Here is a 12,233-nt window from a genome sequence, read left to right as displayed (position 1 = left end):
CTGTCATGATTGTAAGTGTTCTGAGGCCTTCCCAGCCATGCTTCCTGTACAGCCTGCAGAACTGTGAGCCAATTAAACCTCTTTTCTCTATATATTACCCAGTCTCAGGTATTTCTTTATAGCAGTGCAAGAATAGACTAATACAGGGTTCAATTCAGCAAGAGGATATAACAAATATAAATATATATGCACTCAACACTGCAGCACCCAGATATATAAAGCAAATATGATTAGAGCTAAAGAGAGAGAGTGACCCCAGTACAATAATAGCTGGAGACTTCAACACCACATTTTCAGCACTGGACAGATCTTCCAGACAGAAAATAAAAAAGAAACATCAGACTTAATCTGCACTGTAGATCAAATGGATCTAATACATACTTGCAGAACATTTTATCCAATGGATGCAGAATACACATTCTTTTTTAGCACATGTATCATTCTCAAGGATAGACCATATGTTAGGTCACAAGTCTTAAAACATTAAAAAAGTTGAATACCATCAAGCATCTTCTCTGACCACAGTGGAATACAACTAGAAACTAATAACAAGAGGAATTTTTGAAACTATACAAATACATGAAAATTAAACAATATGCTCCTGAATGACCATTGAGTCAATGAAGAAATTAAGAAGGAAATTGAACAATTTCTTGAAACAAATGATAAAGGAAACACAACATACCAAAACCTATGGGATACGGCAAAAGCAGTACTAAGAGGCAAATTTATAGCTATAAATGCCTACATGAAAAAAGAGGAAAAACTTCAAATAAGTAATTTAACAATGAACCTTAACCAGAAAAGCAAGAGCAAAACAAACACAAAATTAGAAGAAAACAAATAATAAAAATCAGAGCATAAATAAATAAAATTGAAATAAAAATCAATGCAAAAGAACAATGAAACAAAAAGTTGCTTTTTTTCAAAAGTTAAACAAAACTGACAAGCCTTTAGCAAGACTGAGAAAAAAGAGACAAGATATAAATAAATAAAATCAGAAATGAAAAAGACATTACAACTGACACTGCAGAAATTCAAAGGATCATTAGGGGCTACTATGAGCAACTCTATGCCAATAAATTGGAAAATCTAGAAGAAATTGACAATTCCTAGACACATACAACCTACTGAGACTGAACCAGGAAGAAATCCAAAACCTGAACAGATTAATAACAAGTAACAAAGTTGAAGCCATAATAAAAAGTCTCCCACTAAAGAAAACCAAGGACCCAATGGCTTCACTGTTGAATTCTACCAAACATTTAAAGAAGAACTAATACCAATCCCACTCAAGCTATTGAAAAATAGAGGAGGAGAGAATATTTCCAAAGTCATTCTAGGAGACCAGTATCACCCTGATACCAAAACCAGACAAAGACACATCAAAAAAAGAAAAGTGCTGGCCAGTTTCTCTGATGAATATTGATGCCAGAATCCTCAGCAAAATATTAGCAAACTAAATTCAACAATACATTAAAAAGATCATTCATCAGGGTCGGGTGCAGTGGCTTAAGCCTCTAATCCCAGCACTTTGGGAGGCCGAGGTGGGCAGATCACCTGAGGTCAGGAGTTCAAGACCAGCCTGACCAACATGGTGAAACCTTGTCTCTACTGAAAATACAAAATTAGCCGAGTGTGGTGGTGCATGCCTGTAATCCCAGCTACTCAGGAGACTGAGGCAGGAGAATCGCTTGAACCCAGGAGGTGGAGGTTGCAGTGAGCTGAGATTGTGGCACTGCACTCCAGCCTTGGTGACAGAGTGAGACTCCATTAAAAAAAAAAGTCATTTATCATGACCAAGTGGGATTTATCCCTGGAATGCAAGGATGGTTCAACACATGCAAATCAATCAATGTAATACATCATATCAAAAAGCATGATTAAAACCATATGATTATTTCTATTGATGCTGAAAAAGTATTTTATAAAATCCAACATCCCTTCATGATAAAAACCCTCAAAAAACTGTATAAAAGAAATATACCTCAACGTAATAGCCAGATATGACAGACCCACAGCCAGTATCATACTGAATGGGGAAAAAGTGAAAGACTTTCCTATAAGATCTGGAACACAACAGGGATGTTCACTGTCACCACTGTTATTCAACAAAGTACTGGATGTTCTAGCTAGAGCGATCAGACAAGAGAAGATATAAAGGCCATCCAAACTGGAAAGGGAGAAGTTAAATTACCCTAGTTTGCAGATGATATGAACTTATATTTGGAAAAAACCTAAAGGCTCCACAGGAAAACTATTAGAATCAATAAATTCAGTAAAGTTGCAGGACACAAAATCAACATATAAAAACCAGTAGCATTTCTATATGCCAACAGTGAACAATTTGAAAAATTTTAAATTTAAGAAGGTAATTTCATTTACAATAGCCACACATAAAATTAAATACCTAGGAATTAACCAAAAATGTGCAAGATATCTATGAGGAGAATTATAAAACATTGATGAAAGAAATTGAAGAGGACACACAAAAAAATGGAAAAAATTCCATCTTTATGGATTGGAAGAATCAATATTGTTAAAATGTCCATACTACCCAAAGCAATCTACAGATTCAATGCAATCGCTATCAAAATACCAATAATAGTCTTCAGAGAAATAGAAAAAAAAATCCCAAAATTTATATGAAAACACAGAATGCCCAGAATAGCCAAAATTATCTTAAGCAAAAAGATCAAAACTGGAGGAATCACATTACCTGACTTCAAATTATGCTACAGAGCTATAATCACCAAAACAGCATGGTACTGACATAAAAACAGACACACAGTCCAACAGAACAGAAGAGAGAACCTAGAAACAAATCCACACACTCACAGGAACTCATTTTTGACAGAGTTGCCAAGTACTTATACTGGAGAAAAGAAAAGACAGTCTCTTCAATGAAATGGTGCTGGGAAAACTGGATATCCATATGCAGAAGAATGAAACTAGACCCCTACCTCTCACTGTAGACAAAAGTCAAATCAAGGCTAGGCATGGTGGCTTACACCTGTAATCTCAGCACTTTGGGAGGCTGAGACAGGCGTATCACGAGGTGAAGAGATTGAGACCATCCTGACCAACATGGTGAAACTCACCCCCCCCCCAACTAAAAATACAAAAATTAGCTGGGCGTGATGGCATGTGCCTGCAGTCCTAGCTACTCAGGAGGCTGGGGCAGGAGAATCGCTTGAACCCAGGAGGTGGAGGTTGCAGTGAGCTGAGATTGTGCCACTGCACTCCAGCCTGGCGACAGAGCAAGACTCCATCTCAAAAAATAAAAAATAAAAAATCAATTCAAAATGTAATAAAGACTTAAATCTAAGACCTCAAACTATGAAACTACTATAAGAAAACATTGGGGAAAACCTCCAGGACAGTAGTCTGGCCAAAAATTTCTTGAGCAATACCCCACAAGCACAGGCAACCAAAATAAAACTGGACAAATAGTATCACATCAAGTTTAAAAGCTTCTACAAAGCAAAGGATACAATCAATAAAGAGACAACCCACAGAATGGGAGAAAATATTTGCAAACTACCCATCTGACAAAGAAATAATAACCAGAGTATATAAGAAGCTCAAACAACTCTATAGTAAAAAAAAAAAAAAATTCTAGAAGTCTAAGTAAAAAATGGGCAAAAGATTTGAATAGACATTTCTCAAAAGAAGACATACAGGCCATGCGTGGTGGCTCATGCCTGTAATCCCAGCACTTTGGGAGGCCCAGGTGGGTGGATCACTTGAGGTCAGGAGTTTGAGACCAGCCTGACCAACATTGTGAAACTCCGTCTCTACTAAAAATACAAAAATAAGCCAGGCATGGTGGCGCACACCTGTAATCCCAGCTACTCAGGAGGCTGAGGCAGGAGAATCGCTTGAACCTGGGAGACAGAGGTTGCAGTAAGCCGAGATCACACCACTGCACTCCAGCCTGGGCAACAAAGTGAGACTCCGTCTCAAAAAAAAAAAAAAAAGAAAAGAAAAAAAGAAAAAAAGGAAGAAGACATACAAAGCCAGGTACAGTGGCTTATGCCTCTAATCCTAGCACTTTAGGAGGCCAAGGCAGAATTGAGCCCAGAAGTTTGAGACCAGACTGAGCAATATGGTCAAACCCCAATTCTGCAAAATACAAAAATAAAAAATAGCTGGGAGTGGTGGTGCACACCTGTAGTCCCAGCTACTTAGGAAGCTGAGATGGGAGGATCACTTGAGCCTGCAGTGAATTATAATTGCACCAATGCACTCCAGCCTGGGCGACAGAGTGAGAGACACTGTCTCAAAAAAAAGAAAGAAAAAGAAAAAAAAGAAAGGACATAAAAATGACAAACAGGCATATGAAAAGGTGCTGATGATTATTGATCATCAGAGAAATGCAAATCAAAACTGCAATGAGATATAATCTCACCCCAGTTAAAATGGCTTATATCCAAAAGACAGGCAATAACAAATGCTGGTGAGGATGTGGAAAAAAGGGAACCCTCGTACACTGTTGATGGGAATGTAAATTAGTACAACCACTATGGATAACAGTTTAGAGGTTCCTCAGAAAACTAAAAATTGAGTTGTGATATGATGCAACAATCCTACTGCTGGGTATATACCCCACAAAAGAGAAAAACAGCGTTTTGCATGGTGGCTCACACCTGTAATCCCAGCACTATGGGAGGCCGAGGAGGGCAGATCACTTGAGCCCAGAAGTTCAAGACCAGCCCGAGCAACATGGCAAAACCTGATTTCTACAAAATACAAAAAAAAATTAGGCAGTTGTAGTGGTTCACACCTGTAGTCCTAGCTACTGTGGAGGCTGAGGTAGGATCACTTGAACCTAGGAGGCGGAGGTTGCAGTGAGCCAAGATCATGCCACTGCACTCCAGCCTGGGTGACAAAGCGTGACCCTGTCTCAAAAAAGAAAAGAAAATCAGTATATGGAAGAGATATCTGCACTCCTATGTTTTTTACAACACTGTTTACAATACCTAAGATTTGGAAGCAACCTAAATGTCCAACAGCAGATGAATGGATAAGGAAAATTTGGTATGTATACACAATGAAGTACTATTCAGCCATAAAAAGGAATAGATCCAGTCATTTGCAACAGCATGGATGGAAGTGGAGATCATTATGTTAAATGAAATAAGCCAGGCACAGAAAGGCAAACATGGCATGTTCTCACTTATTTGTGGGACCTAAATTCAAAACAATTGAACTAATGGACATAAAGAGTAGAAGAATGGTTACCAGAGGCTAGGAATGGTAGTGGGGGGCTGAAGGGAAGGTGGGGATGTTTAATCGGTAAAAAAAAAGTTTAGAAGAATAAGACCTACTATTTGATAGCACAACAGGGGGACTATAGTCAATAATAATTGCACATTTAAAAATAGTGTAATTGAATTGTTTGTAACTCAAAGGATAAATGCTTGAGGGAATGGATACCCCATTCTCCATGATGTGCTTATTTCACATTGCATACCTGTATCAAAACATCTCATGTACCCCATAAATATATGCAGCTATTATGTACCCACAAAAATTGAAAATCAAAAATAAAATATTTTTTAAAATGTATTATTATTTGTCCTCTGTGAATAAAACTCGCTTCTGGCCCTCCTTTTTATAGGTATTTAAAAGAATGCATTTAGGCAGATCAATGGCATTATATAATATACAAAAACAATAAATCTGCTTTTTTTTAAAACATCACATTCAGCACAGCTGCTGAAGTTGGGGCTAATTATAGGTTACATTTTCATTAATCCACTGTCATCTGTTATCATCCATCCAATTTTTGCTAGAACTGGAGTGGTAAATTAAATAGTTGATGAAACCACAACCCCTGCATCTTTTATGTCTTTGAGTGACAGTTTATTTCATTGCCCCTCAAATACTACATTGTTTTAAAATTTCTATCTTGGTCGATATTAGAAGCTCTCTTAGGGGCATCCACTTGGCCTTTCTTACTACAAGTCCTTTATTCCACAGGTGAAATGACTAAAGTGTGAGTGAAATAACTAATGTACAAAATAAATCCATCAATTACATATTTGGAAACCAGAAAAATAACCACCAAGCAGATGTGTGGACACAGAGAATCCACTGAGATACGGGTGGACCTGAGACAGGAAATTATTTTCAGTTCCCTGTGTGCCTCTCCTCTAATAGAAGTCCATGAGGGTGCTTTGGTTCCCCAGGTATCAGTGTGAAATTGGACCCTGTATCCAATAGACCTAAAAATATCTGGACATTCCCCTTTATCAGTGTCTTGATACCTGAGTAAATGGCCATTGATCCCTTTAGGCAAGGGTGTACAAAGTGTCTACTGTACACACTTATGGTGTTGCAGATACTTCATCAGGGGACGTGACTCTCCTTCAATGAATGGATTCTGGATCTAAGAACTGGCTCAGGTCTGGAAACTGGGCAAGGGATTTTAAACTTCTATTGGAGAAATTAATCTCAGACTTCAGCTCATCTATTTTTCATCTATTGATTCTAATATTAAACAACAGTCTTATAGGCTGCCCAACTAGAAACACCATAGTCTTAGTAATTTCCCTAAATCCCTTGCAGTCAGGATTTCCTGGCTTCCATTCTAACATTACTCACTATTTTGGGGATTTTGTCCATTTTGATTCTGCCTTGCTGCCAGCTGGCCTCTAGCTTTCTGGGATCCTACTGTCCTATTGTTGCTAGGGCACCAAGTTCTCCAATATCATCTCATAGAGTCAGCTCCAGCCCACAAAGGACAAAATTAGGTTAATACCCCGTTCACCTGCCCATGACTTGTTGCCTGATAAATAGAGTTTCCTTTGGGCCCTTCCAAATAAACAGTCACCCAGTGCATGATCCAGTTTTATAGAGTGTATCTATCTATGCCAGCATGCTCACTGCTCTGAGCCTTTTGGTCTCTTTCTCCACAATCTGCCATGGCAGCTCTGGCACATCGATTTTATTTCATGTGAGCCATCATTTTTCATTAGGACAGTTTCATTAAGATAAAATTCATATATTATTCAACCATTTAAACTCAATGGTTTTTAGCATATTTATAGTGCAACCATCACCACAATCAATTGTAGAACATGTTCATCTCTCCAAAACTATTTTTAGAACATTTTCATCACCCATGTATATTTATTCTCAGGCAGTCATCCCCATTTTTCCCTCCAACATTTCCTCAGTCCTAGGCAACCACTAATCTACTTTCTCTCTACAAATTTATTTCTTATAGACATTTCATATAAATGAAATAATATAATGGATGGTCTTTTGTGACTGGCGTCTTTCACATAGCATAATGTTTTCAAGGTTCATCCACATTGCAGCATTTATTAGTACTGCATTTCTTTTTATGGCCAAATATTCCGTTCCATAGATTGACCATATCTTATTCATTCATTTGTTCCTGGGCATCTGTATTGTTTCCACTCTTCAGCCATTGAGAATAATGCTGCTTGACCATTATGTACAAATTTTTGCATGGACATGTTTTCATTTCTCTTGGGTATATACCTGGGAATGGAATTGCTGGGTCAAATACTCATTCTACATTCAAACTTTGAGGAACTGCCAGACTATTCTTTAAGAGGCTGCACCATTTTACATTCTTACCAGCAGTGTGCAAGAATTCCAATTTCTCCACATCCTCACCACTGCTTATTGATATCTGTCTTATTTATTCTAGCTATTCCAGTGACTGTGCAGGGGTATATCACTGTGCTTTTAATTTGCATTTCCCTGATGATTAATAGTGCCAAGCATCTTTTCATATTCTTATTAGCCATCTTTATATCTCCTGTGGAGAAGTATCTATTCAGCCCTTTGTTCATTTTTTACTTGTATTATTTGTCTTTTAATTTTTGACTTGTAAGAGTTTGTGTGTTCTATATACTAATTCTTTCTCACATATAAGATTTATATATACTTTCTCCTAGCCTGAGGGTGGTATTTTTACTTTTTTGATTGTATTCTTTGGAACACAGAGTTTTAAACTTTGTTGAGATCCAATTTATCTGTTTGGTTTATTGTTACTTGTGTTTTGGTGTCATATTTAAAAAAACACTGCTTAATCCGAGGTCATGAAGGTTTTTGCATACATTTTTGTTTGTAAGTTTTATAGTTTTAGCACTAACATTTAGGTCTTTGGTCCATGTTAAGTCATTTATGTATATGATATGAGGTAGGGTCAAACTTCATTCTTTTGCAGGTGGATATACAGTTACATCAGCACAATTTTTTTTAACCATTGGCCATTTCATATTTAAAAAACATTTAATTGACAAAGTTGTGCATGGCATACATTATGATGATTTAATACACATATACATTGTATGATTATTATTGCAATCAAATTAACAAATCCATTACTGCCCATACTGAACATTAGATTTCTAGAACTTGTTCATTATATAACTGAGAATTTGCACCCTTTGACCAACATCTCCCCATTTCTCCCACTCAAGCCCCTGGTAACCACCGTTCTACCTCTGTTTCTATGAGTTTCACTTGTTTTAGATTGCAAATATGAGGTTATATAGTATTTGTCTTTCTGTGTCTGCCTTATTTCATTTAATATAATATCCTCCAGGTTCATCCATGTTGTTGCAAATGTCAGTACTTCCTTTTTCTGTGGCTATTATTCCATTTTGTGTGTGTGTGTATACATACACACCATATTGCTATGGTTTGAATTTTTGTCCCCTCCAAAACCCATGTTGTTTCAACCCATTTATATTTCAACATGGGTTGAAGTATATATATATTTGTAGAGATGGGGTCTCACTATGTTGCCCAGGCTGGTCTTGAACTCCTGGACTCAAGCAGTCCTCCCACCTCAGCCTCCCAAAGTGCTGGGATTACAGGAGTGAGCCACTGCACCCAGCTGCATATTGAAATTTAATTGCTATTGTAACATTATTAGGAGGTGAGACTTTTGAGAGGTGATTGGACCATGAGGGTTCCACCCTTGGGGGTGGTTTTAATGCCTTTATAAAAGGGCTTCCAGGAGTGTGTTCTCTGTACTTTACTTGCCCTTCTACCTTCAGCCATGTGATGATGCAGCAAGATGGCTCTCACCATTAGCCAGTGCCTTGATCTTGGATTCATAGCCTCCTGAACCGAGAGAAAATACATTTCTATTTGTTATAAATTACCCAGTCTGTGATATTGTGTTATAGCAGCATAAAACAGAGTAAAACATATGTTTAATCCATTCATCAGTTGACAGACATTCAGGTTATTTCCAGGAAATAATGCTGTGATAAACATATGGGTGCAAATATTTCTTTGAGATACTGATTTCATTTTCCTTGGATACATGCCCAGAAGTAAAACTGCTGGATCATATACTGGTAGTTCTGTTTTTAATTTTTTTAAGGAAAGATCGTTTTAATTTTTTGAGGAAAAACCATACTGTTTTCCATAATGCTTGTACCAATTTACATTCCCACCAACCATGTATAAGGATTCCCTTTCCTCTACACCCTCATTAACACTTATTACCTCTTATCTTTTTGATAATAACTATTCTGACAGGTGTGAGGTAACACTTCATTGCAATTTTGATTTGCATTTTTCTGATTAGTTATGTTCAGCACCATCTCATATACCTGTTGGTCATTTGTATGTCTTCTTTGGAAAGATGTCTATTCAGGTCCTTTGTCCATTTTTGAATTAGGTTATTTGTTTTATTGCTATTGAGTTGTGTATAATTTCTCGAAAAGATTTTTCTTTCCCCCACTGAATTGCCTTGGCAGTATTTTTGAAATTTAATTGACCATAATTATAAACTTTTATTTCTAGCCTCTCTATTCTATTGATCTGTATGTCTATCCTTATGTCAGTATCACTCTGTATTGATTATTGCAGCTTTGTAGTAACTTTTGCCATGAGCAAGTATAGTTCCTCAAACTCTGTTCTTTGTCAAAAGTTTTGTAACTTTTGTAGTTCACTGAATTTCCATATAAATTTTAATATCATCTTGTCAGTTTCTGCAAAGCAGTCAGCTGGGATTTTGATAGAACTGCATTGAATTTGTAGACCAATTTTGATATACTGCCATCTTAATAATATTGTCTTCTGATCCATAAAAAAGAACATCTTTTTATTTATTTAGTTCTTTGATTTCTGTAAAAATATTGTCGGTTTTTTTGTAGTATAAATTTCGTACTTCTTTTATTACATTTATTTCTAAGTATTTTATTTTTCCCTAGCTTTACTGAAGCATAATTGACAAACAAGAATTATATATATTCAAGTTGTACAACATGATTTTTAAAATGCATACATATTGTGAAATGATTACCACAATCAAGCTAATTAACATATCTGTGACACATAGTTAATATTTTTGTGTGTGGTGAGAATACTTAAGATCTATTCTCTTAGTAAATTTCAAGTATACCAATAGTTGCCATCCTGTTGTAAGCCCAAATCACTTTGGCTTAGTGATTTTGGGGACCTGAGATTATTTTTCCTTTCACACTGTACATTAGGTTTCCAGAACTTATTCACCCTATAACTGCAAGTTGGTAAACTTTTACCAACATCTCCCCATTTCCCCTACCCATGACTCCTAGTAACCACTAAAAAAAAAAAAAAAAAAAAAAAAAAAAAAAAAAAAAATTCCATCAACTTTAGACAAACTAAATTTAGAAGAGTTTATTTAAGCAAAAAATAATTTACAAATTTGGCAGCACTCAGAACCAGGAGAGGGTCAGAAAGCTCCACTCAGGAGTGTGCGCAGCAAGCCTTTATGTGCCAGACCCAGAAGAAGAAAAATCACCTGATTGGCTACAGCTAGGCATTTGCCTTATTTGGGCATGGTGTGATGAGTTGGCTGCTTGTGATTGGGTGAACCCCAGCTAACAGTTATACTCCTAACTTAGGTTTTGATTTGTTTACCTACTTACTTAGGTACACAGGCAGCCTCAGGTCAAAGTTAAGTTAATTCAACTGACTGTTTCTACCTCTGTTTCTCTGAATTCCACTTTATAGATTACACATATAAATGAGATCATACAGTATTTTTATTTCTGTGTTTGGCTTATTTCACTTAGCATAATGTCCTTCAGATTTATCCATGTTGTTACAAATGGCAGTATTTCCTTCCTTTTCATGTCTGAATAATATTCGTGTGTGTGTGTATGTGTGTGTATCACAATGTCTTTATTCATCCATTAATCAATAAACACTTACTTTGTTTCTATATCTTGGCCATTGTGAATAGTGCTGCAATTAATATGGGGGTACAGAAATTTCTTTACTGATTTCATTTTTTATATATGCCCAGAAGTAGGATTACTGTATCATATGGTAGTTATGTTTTTAATTTTTTGAAGAACATCTATATTGTATTCCATTATGCTTTTACCAATTCACATTCCTACCAACCATGTATAAGGGTTCCCTTTCTCTACAGTTTACCAACACTGATTATCTCTTGTCTTTTTGTTAATGGCTATTCTTACTGATGTAAGGTGATATGTCAATGCAGTTTTGATTTGCAGTTCTCTGATGATTAATGATGTTGAGCACCTTTTCATGTACTTCTTGGCCATTTGTATGTCTTTTTTGAAAAAATGTCTATTCGGGTCTTTTGCCCATATTTGAACTGGGTTATCTGTTTTTTGCTATTAAGTTCTATGGAGTCTATAGACTTTACGTATTAACCCATTAGTGAATATAAGGTTTGCAAATATTTTCTCTCATTCTGTGGTTTGCCTTTTCATTTTGTTTATTGTTGTGTTGCTGTGCAAAAACTTTAATGTAGTCTCACTTGTTTAATTTTGCTTTTTTGGCATATGTTTTTGAGGTAATACCCCCAAAAAAATCATTGCCAAGGCCAATGTCTCGGAGCTTTTCACCTGCTTTCTTCTCCAAGTTTTGTGGTTTCAGGTCTTACATTTACATCTTTAATCTATTTGGAGTTGACTTTGCATATGGTGTAAGATCGGGATGCAGTTTTATTTTTTTCCATGTGGATATCCAGTTTTTCCATCACTATATATGTAGGAGAGTATCCTTTCCCTATTATATATTATTGACACCTTTTCAAAGATTAGTTAATTGTATATGCATGGATTTATTTCTGAGCTTTCTGTTCTATTCCATTATTCTATGTGCTGTTTTTATGCCAGTACCATACTCTTTTCATTAATATAGCTTTGTAGTATCATGTTAAATCAGGAAGTGTGATGCCTCCAGCTTTGTTCTTGTTGAAGATTGCTTTA

This window comes from Pan troglodytes, chromosome 5 (assembly GCF_028858775.2).
Source record: "Pan troglodytes isolate AG18354 chromosome 5, NHGRI_mPanTro3-v2.0_pri, whole genome shotgun sequence".
Taxonomy (NCBI): domain Eukaryota; kingdom Metazoa; phylum Chordata; class Mammalia; order Primates; family Hominidae; genus Pan; species Pan troglodytes.
This window is presented reverse-complemented; position numbering follows the sequence as displayed.